General features: G+C 40.9%; 1 protein-coding gene across 1 annotated transcript in view; it reads right to left on the reverse strand.

Annotated features, from left to right (window-relative positions):
- The window catches only part of FRMPD4 (FERM and PDZ domain containing 4), a 392,551-nt gene that overhangs the window by 379,105 nt on the left and 1,125 nt on the right, over positions 1 to 12,321 (reverse strand). The gene's annotated exons all lie outside the window — the stretch shown is intronic.

Consider the following 12,321-nt stretch of genomic DNA (forward strand, 5'->3'; position numbering starts at 1 on the left):
CTTCTTCTAAATGGCCAGTCAATCAGCTTGACTTCTACTGCAAGGAGATTGTGTTAAGATATCTAAATACAAGGCCCCCCTAACAAAAATCTGCAAAGAAAGTCCATTACAGGATTTTTTAAAAATCTCATCCAGGAAGGGGATGGAAATAGGCGGTAAGAACTATTTGAGTACACATTTCTATAGTTCAGTGCTCTTGCACATGTATCCCTTTGAGAAGGAAATCATTTCTGGCTTGATAGGTTTTCGAATATAAAGCACAACCCAACAGCACCTTTGTTTTGCATTCAGCTGTCACAAGGGGAGACATCTTCTGCAGACAGAGATAAATTATTTATGGGGAAAGATGCCTGCTGATGAAAAGAAGAACACAAAAAAAATTAAAATGGAAAAAATAAATCAAGTCAAAATTTTAAAAATCAGAAGGAAAGAGAAAGAGAGAAGAGAGAGAGATGAATTACAATAGAGTTTGAAACAAAGAAGACAATCGTGGCAGGTTCAGAGGGGCTAAGACCTGATCTGGCCATGGTGGTCCATGCCTTAGTTACATCTTGGATGGATTAATGCAATACACTCTACGTGGGGTTGTCTATGAAGACAGTTCGGACACAGCAAGTAGTGCAAAGATCTGCGGCCAGGTTGTTGACCTCTCAAACCCCTACATCACACGGATTCTGACAGAGGTTTACAGGAATCCTGAAATGTAAAATCTTTTCTAAAGCACTTTTGGTACTGAAAACAAAAGGCCCTTGATCCTTGTTGAAAAATTGTTAACTGCTGTCAACTTTGAGTTCTGATGAACTCCAAATCATCTTGTTAACAACAGCCTTGTTCAGGTCTTGTAGACTTGGAGATGTGGCCTCCTTGAGTGAACCTGTCCTCTTTACCTACTGACTTCTACCTTACCAAGCATTATTGTCTTTTCTAGTGAGTCATATCTCATGACATGATCAAAGTACAGCACTCTTTTCCAGGACCATGTTGAAAAATGGGAAATATAATACAGGATCTCTCAAGCAAAGCCTTCCAACTGATATGACAGAAGCTGAGCAACTTCTCCCTCTTTCCTCCCTTGTCTTCTCCCTCCACTTTTTCTCTCTCTCACACACACACATACACAGAGAGTCTATTTCAGTTTTTACCTGTGATAATTCTACAGACATGATAGGATTACAGCTGTCATATAACTATGTCTACTATCATTCTTGACTATTGGCTATGCTAGATTGAGATTATGAAAGACTGATTTAAAGAAAAAACACCCTCAGAACGAAGAGCATCAGGGACCATGTAGCTAACCCTCAGAATCAGAGCTGCTGGCGGACAAGGAACACTAGCCACTTAATCAAAGTCTTCTCAACTATGCTCTTAGGCAGTCCAATTTAAATTAAATTAAATTAAATTCTAAGCGTATCTATCTACACACATAAATTAGCATTGACAACTACTATATCTATTGGCCTTCTTTTCAGGGTCAATGAATGATGCATTGCATACTCTATATACTAATTTCAACCCAAAAAGCCTGGGTCGACTTATCTATGGATCAATGTCAGCCTTTTACCTCAAATCTTTTTTTAAAAAAAGAACAATTACCTTATTTGAGCACAGAGATTAGTCTGTTCTGGGAGAACCTAAAGAAGCACTGACCCCCTCTACTCTCTACTACTTCTGGCCTTTTTAAATGGCTAAATGGCGAAATGGCAGTGGTGGCCAGGGCAGCCAACCCCCTGAAGCAGCGTTGGTGCTTTCTCCTCTCCACAGAATGACCCTTGACTTATCCATGGGTCGTATCAAAATCTATAATTTTGGCCTCAAAGCCTGCTCTCTATTATTATTATTATTATTATTATTATTATTATTATTATTATACTTTATTTATATCCCGCCACCATCTCCCCTCTGGGACTCGGGGCAGCTAATAGGAGACCAAGCCCAATGAATACAGTAAAAAAATAAAATACATACAGCAAGTAATAATAAAAATAAAAATAAAGTACAGCAATAAAAACATTAACATACAAACAGTAAAAGGAAATTAACACAGTGGGATATAACACTGGGTATGAAATAAAATAAAAATTAGGAACAAGTAATTAATCACGATGGGCTAGGCCAGGTGCAAAGATAAAAACAGAGGACATAGGGTGGAATAGGATAACCTAAGTGATTTATCCATTGGGAGGTACAGGGGGACATTCTATGGGGTTTAATTATTCTCTAGGAATAAGGTGAGGTTGGCATATACATAATACATTTAAAATAATAGTGGCTGGCAAAACTATTATTTATACTCACTGAAATTATGCCAGTCTTTTGGGATACATATTCTCTAACTGTCCTCATTTAGCAAGAACTTGAATCCAGATTTAGCCTATGTTATTCCACTTTTTCAACTGATTTTAAAATGTCCCAGTTTTTCCTCTGTCATCCATTTTCCTCCTTCATGCTTTGTTTACTTCAATTACTAGAAACTTTAAACAAACTCAAAATTAGTTAGCTTTAATTGCCTCAACATGGGTGAGAGAAGATAGAAGATAATTTGCCTTCCAGTGTATGCTAAGATAAAATTCAAACTGCTGTATTTCCCACAGGTTGTGTGTCCTTCTTTTGCCATCTCAACCACTCTGATATTGCTTGATCCTGCACGTGTCTTAGTTGTCATTTTTGAAATGTTGGATGTTACATTATTAATCTTCCAGCACTACAATGGGACATAATAACCCCACAGAGTCACATACTGATCACAGAACTAAATGTACAATGCAGCTTTGAAATTGGCATGGATGTAAACAATGGCTCCAAATTTCAGCAACAGGAATACAGAGCTACCATGCACTGTTTTGTCAATAGCTTGGTACCATCCAGGGTAAATTGAAATCTTCCACAATGGTGGCAGAGAGGATGTTGGAATTCATGGGGTAAGAAAATAATTTAAAGTTGTGTTCCTACTGTAATGGGAAAGGGTTAAATACCCACAGGATTACAATCTTTTAGTGAAGTTAGTAAGAAATGAGTATGAAGCAATAGATGCTGCCGGTAGGTAAGAAATAGTGATGGGGAGAGGGCTCAGGTTGCCTTCCTAGTCAAGATAAATGATCTATTAAATCTCAGACATCCCTAGCTCTTCAGTTCCTGCTCTTTGGGAGGATTGCATTAAATTCAGTCAGCAATTATCTGTAACATGAGATAAAAATCTTTACTCTCAGAGCAAGCTCTAAAAGGTCAAAATGTAATCACTGTCTTCAAAGGGACTTTTTAGTATATGTTTGGACAAATGAAGAAAGCAATATAAGTACATTGCAATTTTCAGGCTGGCTACATTGCCCAACATCAAATCCTTGAGTTGCGGGAAATGCCACAATGTGTACTAATGGGCTTTGGATCAGTATTTTACCACGATCCTTTCTCTGAAAGACTCCAGATTTCATTGTTGTCTTATTTGTAACCTTTAAATCTAATAATAAGAATGGTGTGGTATACAGAAGAGAATGAAAGGTCATACACAGACGTCATCTGAAAATTAAAATTATATGTGGAGTTTTTAGGGCTCGACTGAATGTGGCTACTGGTACACAAACAGTGACGCTACAGTTTGGTTTTGTTCAAATAATTGCTACTTGCAATTTTGGTGTAGAATTTTTTCACAAGCTGCCATTTGCCCTATTAGGTAAGCCAGAGTTTGGGAAAAGTTACTTTTTGTTGTAGCCTGGCAAGCATCAGATGAGCTTTCTGAGTGCTCAGAAGATGAGGAAGGGGATGATGGATTGCCACCTGTAATTTCCAAGAAGTCTGTGGAAGATAGCAGGTTCCTGGAGGGAAATATTTTGGAATCTCCAGGCTATTACCAGTGATATCAGTTCACACGAGAATAGGGCAGAGTTGCCTTCAGAGGAGAATGTGGGAAACAAAGGTTTTTCCAGATCAAGCTGCCTTGAAATTATTATTATTATTTATTTACTTTTATTCTCACTTTCCCCCCACAAATGGGACTCAAAGTGGCAAACAAAATAGAAAAAGACAACTATATAATACAGAAAACCATCATCTGACCCAACATATAAACAATAAATTAGGAGGCAGAATGTAAAGCAAAGACAAACTCATTTTACTTAGAGGCTTAAAGATAAGGAGAGAAAAAGCAGGTGTATGTGAAGTGATGTCATGGAAGGGATTGAGGCTTTTTAAGTGATGTCTGGGCTCTTAGGTCTTTAATGGGAACAACATTGTAGAAAGGGGAAACAGCTCCTGGTTTCTAATCCTAAAGTCCTGGTTCCTGTATTTTAAGATTCTTGATTTGATTCCTGTTTATGACTTCATGTTCTTGGGGGGTTTGCCTTTCTTGTGTTCCTGTTTTCTTGTTTATGGATATAACTTTTGAACAATACTCGGCTGAAGTATTCTTTTGCTTTATGTTAACTCAGGAATCAGTGGATTGCTTTTTGATGCCTTGGTTCAAAAGCTGATGAACTCTTGATCTCATTGGGAATTACTTTTTGTACATTTGTTGCTTCTTTTTTTACTTGCTTTTTTCCTTTTATACTTATTCATTAATACACTTTTATTTATCAGATTACCTGAACATTGGGGGACATGAGAGAAGCCTCCTCTCATTGGGGGACATGAGAGAAGCCTCCTCGCAGGATTGCAAGACATCCGGGCGTCCCCTAGGCAACGTCTTCGTAGACGGCCGATTCTCTCAACCCAGAAGCAACCGGAGACGACTTGAAGCATGCAAACAAGGAAGCAAAACAACCAACGGTCCTTTTCAGGACCAACCATGACAATAATCGCAATCAACATCGAAGGAATGTCAGCTGCCAAAGAACAACTGCTCTATGAACTGTGCCGAGATAAGAAATGTGACGTGCTGTGTGTCCAAGAAACACACAGGGATGAACGACAGAAATGACCCAAAGTTCCAGGAATGATCCTAGTAGCAGAAAGACCACATGCGCAGTATGGAAGTGCTGTCTTTGTCAAACCAGGCCTCCAAGTCAGCAGTGCCCACAACACTGAAGAAAACAATATCGAGGTTATAACAGTAGAGCTTAATAACATCACCATCACCTCTGTGTACAAGCCCCCAAATGAAGATTTCTGCTTCTCCTCCCCCGAGAACTTTGACAGGCACCAAAGGGCGGTAGTAATTGGTGACTTCAACAGCCATAGCCATGTATGGGGCTATGCCCAAGAGGACAGAAATGGAGAGGCTGTCCTGTCCTGGTCTGAACTGCACAAACTATCACTCATCCATGATAGCAAGCTCCCACCATCCTACAACAGCGGGAGATGGCACCGAGGTTATAACCCAGACCTCTTATTTGTGAGCGACAGCATCGTACAGCAATGCACCAAATCAGTGGGACCACCAATCCCAAACCCACAGCACCGACCAATAATATGCCAACTGTTCCCAACAATAAGGCCTCAGGAAGTTCGATTTAAATGAAGATACAACTTCAGAAAGGCAGATTGGACTAAATTCTCAGACATGTTAGACGACATGATCACATCGGTCGCGCCAGTCCCTGAGGAATACGAACATTTTATTGAAATAGTGAAAACCTGCTCACGGGCCTCTATACCGAGAGGCTGCAGAACCCACTACCTCCAGGGCATTACTTCTGAAACAGCTGCCTTGTTGGAAAACTATTACAGGCTCCACAACGAAGACCCATTCAGTGAGCAGACTCTTCAGGCAGCGCAGAGCATTGTGTCTTCCATCTCTGAAGCCAAGAAAGAATAGTGGATCAAGTTGATCACAGAGGTCGACATGGGCAGGAGCAGCCAGAAGGCGTGGAGGCTGCTGAGACGGCTGAGCAACGATCCCTCACAAACTAATACCCATGCCAACATAAAGGCAGATCAGATAGCACACCAACTCTTGAAGAATGGGAAACCCAACCTTGCCACCAAAGTAGGAAAGAAACCAATAGCCAGACAACCAGAGATTGAGAACAACAACCTCCATGAACCCTTTACATCTACTGAATTGGACATGGCTCTCAACAAATGTAAGAATGGCAAAGCAGCTGGCTTGGATGATCTACGGATGGAACAAATCAAGAACTTTGGTCCAAAAGCAAGGCGCTGGCTGCTGGAGCTGATGAACAACTGCACTGCATCCTGTCAGATCCCCAAAATCTGGAGGAAAGCAAGAGTCATCGCCATCTTGAAGCCAGGCAAAGACCGTAATGACCCAAAAAGCTACAGACCAATCTCCCTGTTGTGCCACCTCTACAAAGTTCTGGAGAGACTTATTTTGCATAGAATTATGGAAAATATAGACCCCTGTCTGATCCCACAGCAAGCTGGCTTCAGAAAAGGCAAAAGCTGCACATCGCAAGTGCTGAACCTGACCCAGCACATAGAAGATGGCTTTGAAAGGCAGCAGATCACAGGAGCTGTCTTCATAGACTTGTCAGCAGCCTATGATACTGTGAACCACCGCCTCCTCCTGAGAAAAATGTATAATATCACAAAGGACTACCACCTCACCCGCCTCATAGGAAACCTGCTACAAAACAGGAGCTTCTTTGTTGAGTTCCAGGGCCAGAGAAGCAGATGGCGGAAACAGAAGAACGGCCTGCCTCAGGGGAGCGTGCTTGCTCCATCCATGTTCAACATCTACACAAATTACCAGCCACTGCCAGAAGGGACAGAGAGTTTCATTTATGCTGACGATCGTGCCATTACTGCTCAAGCAGGGAGCTGTGAGATGGTAGAACAGAAGCTCTCCAAAGCTCTAGGTGCTCTTACTGCCTATTACAGGGAAAACCATCTGATCCCTAATCCATCTAAAACACAGACATGCGCCTTTCACCTTAAGAACAGACAAGCATCCCGAGCTCTGAGGATTACCTGGGAAGGAATCCCACTGGAGCATTGCAGCGCACCCAAATACCTGGGAGTCACTTTGGACCGTGCTCTGACCTACAAGAAGCACTGCCTGAACATCAAACAAAAAGTGGGCGCTAGAAACAACATCATACGAAAGCTGACTGGTACAACCTGGGGATCACAACCAGACACAGTGAAGACATCTGCCCTTGCGCTATGCTACTCTGCTGCTGAGTATGCATGCCCAGTGTGGAACACATCTCATCACACTAAAACAGTGGATGTGGCTCTTAATGAGACATGCCGCATTATCATGGGGTGTCTGCGACCCACACCACTGGAGAAATTACACTGCTTAGCCGGTATTGCACCACCTGACATCCGCCGGGAAGTAGCAGCCAATAGTGAAAGGACCAAGGCAGAGACATCTCCAGCTCATCCCCTGTTTGGGTATCAGCCAGCACGTCAACGACTTAAATCAAGACATAGTTTTCTTAGAACTACAGAGACACTCGCTGGAACACCCCAGCAAGCGAGAGTCCGAAAGGGGCAGGCCCAAACCCAGCACCTCAATTCATGGGTGATACCAGATGAGAGACTCCCCCCTGGGCACTCAGAAGACTGGGCGACTTGGAAGGCGCTGAACAGATTGCGCTCTGGCACCACGAGATGCAGAGCCAATCTTAAGAAATGGGGCTACAGGGTGGAATCCTCGGCATGCGAGTGCGGAGAAGAACAAACCACTGACCACCTGCTGCAATGCACCCTGAGCCCTGCCACATGCACAATGGAGGACCTTCTTGCAGCAACCCCAGAGGCACTCCAAGTGGCCAGATACTGGTCAAAGGACATTTAACCAAATACCAAATTTACAAAATCTGTGTGGTTTTTTTTCTTTCTTTCTTTTTCTTTTTAATCTCTGTGTTTGTTTTGCTCTGTTGGAATTGTAATACAATGGTTGCTGATGACACGATAAATAAATACCTGAACATTGTGTGGTGTTGGGTGAAAAGGTGCTCCAGGGCTAGAGTAAACACTTTTTTGGACTAATGATCCCATGTGATTAGTAGATTTTAGGAACTGTACCAACTGTACCAAGTAATTTTATAAGCCCTGGATAAAACATAATTTGTTGCCACTTGTTAACACTCTCTCTCTCTCTCTCTCTCTCTCTCTCTATATATATATATATATATATATATATACACACACATACACACACACATATACATATTACTAGTACAGGTAAGGCAGTGGGATTTTCATTAGAAAAAATATATTAGTCACCCATGCTTAGTTTGGGCTTTTGAACCAATGTGACTTTATTTTCATATTGTATAATGGTCCTCCCATTTTCTGCTCTAGGGTGAATAGCATCCCTATTTGTAGAGAAAGGAAGCATACAAATCATATATATATATATATATATATATATATATATATATATATATGCCACAAGCAATACATTTTGGGATTCAACATTCTCCAGCTGAGATATACAAGCATGAATAGTCTCAAAATGAATTCCGAAAAGGGTAGAGCAGTCAACACATGGCTGGGGAAACAAAGGAAATCAAGTCAATCTATTGTAAATTTAAGACTCTCCTTTTATTTTTACTGTATTTGTATTTCCCTCTGCACATAATTTATAGCAGCTTAAAACCTTTTAAAACAAAGTAGAACTAAAGCAATTAATACAAAATTAGACTACATTCCTTTTAACAAATACAAGTTAAGAATAATATAAAATATATTGAGACATAAAAAAAACCCTCCATGAAAAATTCCATCTCCTACAATGAGTTAAAAACCAAATGCCTTCCAAAATAAAATGGTTTTTGCTTTCTGACAGAAAGACAACAGCAATGGAAAGACAATAAGAAAGACAGTTTCCTGCAAAAGGGAATTCCAGGACATGGGTAATATTGCCTTATTTAGAATTACTTGGTGCTGCTTAACAATGATGTGGCATATCAGGCTTTCCAGATGTTATTGAACTGCAACTCCTGTGAAGCTTCCATTTGGCTATGTTGACCAGGGCTGATATTAATTTCTCGACAAGTTAGTTAGAGCGGCCTGTTGCATCTGAGGAGAAGTCTAATGGGAAACCAGAGCTTCCCGATTCTCCCAGCTATATTTTAGTAGAGCAAAAAGAGTTATCCTCTGATAGTAGTCTTGGTTGCAATGGAGATATGAATCCTTGATGAATCCCAACGGCCTTCAACAGCTGAGAAATTTGGGTAGAGAACCTACTAAACTGGTACATCCTCAGAGACTAATTATCTGGGGAGTTTTTCAACTTCTTTGAGTTGATGATCCCAATGGTGCTTTACATGATACATAAAGTGAGGGAAATGGCACATTAAGAGACACCATCTTCACTGAGGAACATAGCATTATGTCCCCTGTTTTCTGAGGTGCATGTGGGAATAGAGTAGTTGGGTAGAAAGGCTCACATGACTCAGTAAAATCTAACTAAACATGGGCAAGTTTTTGATCTTATGCCATAGTGAGTCTGTGAAAGGCTCTTACAGCGAAATATTGCAGGATCAAGAGGCCCTGCTCTCGTTCCCACTCCCATCTCAAGCACAGCTGGCGGGAACAAGAGAGAGGACTCTCTCTGTGACCGCCCTACTCCTCTGGAACTCACTCCCTAAAGAAATTAAGCTGCCCCCCTTCCTTCTCTCCTTCAAAAAACAGATGAATACCTATCTTTGCTCACAAGCATATGGAGAGAAGCAGGATTAGATGAAGACAAACTAGTACCAGACTAGTATAAATAGTATAAATGCACCCTGGCCTTGTTAGATCACATTAGCCCGTTTAACAACTTTGGCCATACAGTCTATGCACACACCTGTGAACCTTCGTGTTGTTTTGATATATTAAGTCGGATGTTTTATGTTTAAGCTCTATGTTAGTTATCATTTTCAATTGATTATGTTTTATTTAAATTATAGATGTTATTATGCTTAAGTTGCTCTTTATGTGGGTTATCTTGTGTTTTCATATTTGTACAGTATTTACTGCTACTGAGGCATTGAACATTTGCCTTTCTGTTTGTTGGAATCCATCCTGAGTCCCCCAGGGAGATAGGGTGGGATATAAATTAAATTTTATTATAAAACACAGTGAAAAGCTATTCTATTCTGTTCTATTCTATTCTATTCTATTCTATTCTGAAGGCTGTTAAAATATCTGATTATTACAGCCAAAGGGATATATTCAAGGATGGTGGGTCTTCCCATGTCAGTGGAGTTCCAGGTTTTAAGCAGAACTAAAAGTCCTAACCCCAGCCCACGAACTAGACTTAAATCTTGGACCTCCAACAGATGAATACGGGCTAGACTTCAGGGAGACTGGCATGAAATTCAGAGTCCCTGTTATCTAGGAAGAACAGTATTAAAATGCCAAGAGGGACTTGGTGGCATTGAAACTGCTATTAGTTTTAGTTCTATCTTCTAACCAGGGTGATGAGTGCGGGGGGGGGGGGGGGATTCAGAACCTTGGATAGCTGCTGTGAAGTGCTTTAGCTTTGTTATTCATTCCTTCCCTTTCTGTGTATAGGCAGTCCCCAAGTTACAAACATCTGACTTACAAATGACTCATAGTTAAGAACGGGGGTGAGACAACCAGTAATGAGAGAAATCTACCCCCAGAAAGGGAATTCACTCCTAAAAGAGTTATTAGAGGGAAAAGGTGTCTCAACTGAAGCTTTATCACCAATCCTTGTTTCCATAACTAGCCCCATTTTTCAAAACCTAATTATAACAGGGACAGAAATTGAGGTGAAATCTTCTCAACAGGGTCAAGGACAGGAAAAGAAATATCACATGGGTGTTAATCCTTTCCTATACTATGCAAAGCTTATCTATCCTCCTATTTATCTGACTGGAGTTACACTTTAAAAATGTACCTGTTCTGACTTACAAATTCAACATAAAAACAAACCTACAGAAGCTATCTTGCTCATAACTTGGGAGCTGCTTTTATATGTACACTTTTGGCAAAGTCCATTGTTTTTTTTTTTGGAGGGGGGGAGGGTTTACTTGTAAATCATCATGCACATTAGTGGCAGTAAATTGATGATGATTATGATGATGATGATGATGATGATGATGATGATGATGATGACAAAAACAAAAACATCCACTGTTCTACCAAGGAGCAGCCATTGCTGAAATGGCCAAGTGATCCCTTTACAGCAATCATCAGACAATTTCCTCAGTCTGCATATGCACAAGTATAGAAACACTGCAAGAGAATGGGAAATTTGCCAATGGAGATGGACCCTTGGAGACCAAAGAAACTGCTGCCTTAGCAAAACTTACAGAAGTTCCCTGTTCTGGACAAATGAGCTAGGGGATCTTGTAATTTGTCTCTTTTCCAGCCTTGGTGCCTTTGTGTCTTCCTTGAGTATGGCTGGCACTGCTGAACAAGTGGCAAACAGCTCTTAAAAATATATTCTGCATTCTTGCTATGCATCTGCTGCCTGGCAAGAGCAGCATGCAAAAGGCAGTGTGAACTTAGGTGGCATTGTGGAAAGGCTGTCTTCTGAGGAGCTTTGTGGAAAAGCCTCCTGACAAGTGGAGAAAAAAGGTTAAGGATGAAGTCATGGTTGTAGCATTCATTTAAAAACCAATTCTAGAAGAGCAGATAAGGGAAAGCAGTGCAACTGAAGTTCTTTAATGGAAAGGGTAGAAACCTGAATATTATGCTATCTCAGCAAATGATGGTGTTGCAGACAGAATACCTGGCTTAGAGGAAGACGGGCCAGTTTTAAATTGGTGTGCTGTGACAAAAATCCCAGAATGTGTGGTTTTGGACCAATCACACTTCCTTAAGGGTGCCTTGGACTGACAGAAGATCCAACCAGTCCACATTTCAGTAAATAAAGCCCAGCTGCTCATTGGAGGAAAGGGTATTAGAGACAAAGATGAAGTACTTTGACCACATCATGAGTAGACAGGAAAGCTTAGAGAAGACAATAATGTTGGGGAAAATTGAAGGAAAAAGAAAGAGGGCCATCCAAGGGCAAGAGGGATGGGTGGTATCTTTGAAGTGACTGGCTTGACTTTGAAGGAGCTGATGGTGGTGATGGGCAACAGGGAGCTCTGGCATGGGCTGGTCCATGAAATCACAAAGAGATGGAAGCAACTGAATGAATAAACAACAAGGAACCCTAACAGAATGTGCTAGAGGAAAGCCAGGAATATTGCTTTTTTGAAGCTTGGAAATGTTATTTTTCTGGACTACAAATATTCAGAGATATGTAGGTGAAAAGGGGGGAATTTTTGACAGATCTACCATTGAGTTTTTGGAAGAAGCATGGGGAAAAAAAGGAGTAGCTGGCAGTACTGTCCATGTCAGTGGTGCACTGAACCCACTCCAGATTTTGAATGAGATTTTAAAGGAGCTAACTGAGCTGCTGCCTATCATCAAAATAATATTTGGATAACTGTTTTAAAGTCTGGACTG

This window comes from Anolis sagrei, chromosome 3 (assembly GCF_037176765.1).
Source record: "Anolis sagrei isolate rAnoSag1 chromosome 3, rAnoSag1.mat, whole genome shotgun sequence".
NCBI classification, from domain to species: Eukaryota; Metazoa; Chordata; class Lepidosauria; order Squamata; family Dactyloidae; genus Anolis; species Anolis sagrei.